Consider the following 2,461-nt stretch of genomic DNA (forward strand, 5'->3'; position numbering starts at 1 on the left):
GTTTGATAGGGAGAGAAAGAGAAGAGGTTAGAGCATCTCTGTTTTTCTGTCAGAAAAGAGAGTGAGGCAGGGGGTTGATGGAGGAAGAGCTACAGAGTGAGAGAAAATGATAGCGAGAGAGAGAAAGAGATAGAGATAGAGAGAGAGAGAGATAGAGCGTGTGATAAGTGAAATGGAGTTCACAGCTATCTTATCTCATTCTTGATCTCCTCTGAAGCGCTGCAAAGCAATGGCTGTCGATCTGATCTGATGCTCAAGGTCGTCAAAGGCCAATCAATGTGATGGCAGCACTTCATTATGGCTTTTCCTTTAATCGAGACAGCAGATTGATCTGATTTCGCTCTCATCACATGCGCCGTTATCTGCCTCAGACTGTATTTGTTTACTACACAGGACACCAGCACAGCTGACTGTGCCTTCTGAGAATTAGGTTTGCGGTATGTCTTTTGTCTTTGTGTCTGTACGTGTGTGTGTGTGTGTGTGCGCGCACGCATGCGTGTGTGTGCAATGTGCATACATACTTTCTCTGCATCGGGACAGTTTACCCCAAAACTGATGAACTCTTTTATCTCCCAGCAAAAATGATCAAACAGAACTCAAGTCTCCTCAGAAAAACCCAACACCCACACACCCACCCAACCCAATCGCGATAAACTAATATTATCATGTTCTGAATCAAGTTGAAGTTCGCTCTGACTGGCGGAGTGTTGTTAACTGCAGCTGCTGATGTAAGTGCATTAGGATCAGTGATGACAAAAAATGAGAGCTGAAAGAAATAAGTCTGTGTATAGCACACTCACAATCTGAGAGTCTGTGTGTGTGCAGGGATGGATTACTGCACGGGCCTACCGGGCCCAGGCCCAGGGGCCCAAGAGGTCAGGGGGCCCTGAAGCCAAAGCCTTTGCATGGAGTCATTGCCTCAATATCAACAAATCAGGATGTAGGCTATGAATCTGATTGAATTTAGTATTGGCCATCCCCCAAATGCACCAGAATACAGGAAATCACATCAAACAAATGAAATAAATTTGGGGGGAGGACCCCCAAACCCCCCCTCCCACACATGCAACAATTAGTGGGCCTTAATACATCTGGGCCCAGGGGCCCGAAAGTTCATAATCCGTCCATGTGTGTGTGTGTGTGTGTGTGTGTGTGTGTGTGTATGCATGCTTCTGTATCAGTGTGTGTGTGTGTGTGTGGGGGGGGGGGGGGTTGCACTGTCACTGCCAATCTGAGTCTGTGTGTGTGTGAGAGAGAGAGAGAGTGTGTGTGCAGCAGTTAGGGTCAGAGTCAGGGTCAGGCGAGGCAGCACCGCCTTGACGTCGCCGTCACACCATCAAGCGTGTGAAGCACTCTCACAGTCTCACTGGCTACATTCACAACAATTCAAGGTTCTAAAATTCTATGTTGAATTCAATGGACCCAGATATTTTTTAGAACGTTCATTTTCCAACATTCCATTCTCCGCATTTTCAATTTGTGCATCTTGTCCGCTGAGGAACACCAGTAGGAGGGACACCTGAAGCGTGGATCACATGACCATTTCCACAAATCACAGGATCATGCACGCGCGAAGGCTCTTTAGCCAGCTTGTTTATTCGTCTGCTGGAGCGATAGGTGTGTTATAGTGGCTTTTGTTGTAGTGTACTTGATGACACGGACCCGGTTGGGTGTTGGACCTGGTGAATGAGCACATTACGATGCTGAAGGATTTATGCATGTGTCAAAGTTGAATAAAGAGTTGCCAGTTTCTGGTTTCGTTTCTGTTCCTAGCAAAGCATTAAAAGTTTCTGGTTTTTGTTTCGTGAACCGGTTCAAATCCTTGATTGGGGATGAACCCTGTAGCCTTTAAACAGTCCCTTTCCCACCGGAGGGGTTTTTACAGTTCCTAGAACATAACGTTACTAGAACCCTTTTTTTCTTTGGGGATTATTCAGTTCCTCTGACCACAGTTCCTATAACTCTTTCAGCTCCTACTTCAGGGCAGGGTCTTTTCCCTTTTCCCTCCGCCACATTGGAACCCCTAGTGACCTAGGTCTACGTTGATTTGTCCAACTTATAAGTCACGCCCACTGTCAACCCAAATTGAATGGTCAATTTGAAACTGAATGGGCAACCAGTTCCTATGGCCGCTTGTCCATTGCGAATGCAAATGGCAAAGCCTGTTTTGGGGAAGGGTAGTTAGTAGAACTGTTCAGAAGTGGACTGTTCCTATATCTACGTTTCTGTAACTACTTGTTGGGAAAGTGTGTGTATGTGTGTGTGTGCGTGTGTGTGTGTGTGTGTGACACTCTCACTGTCAATCTGAGAGTCTCTGGGCTATATCTTGCACTTTTGCGCAATTGACTTCGCGCAAATCACTTTGTGGGCGGATCTTGGGCGCTGTTTCTATTTTACCGGCGGGATCATGACTGTTGCGCCCGACGCAAATTTAAAATGGGGTGGTCTGAAGTAGCTACAT

The sequence above is a fragment of the Alosa pseudoharengus genome, unplaced genomic scaffold (genome assembly GCF_046254945.1).
Source record: "Alosa pseudoharengus isolate Yale_2024_CS ecotype anadromous, Long Island Sound unplaced genomic scaffold, YU_APseudo_1.1 YU_APseudo_1.1_scf_13, whole genome shotgun sequence".
Lineage (NCBI taxonomy): Eukaryota > Metazoa > Chordata > Actinopteri > Clupeiformes > Clupeidae > Alosa > Alosa pseudoharengus.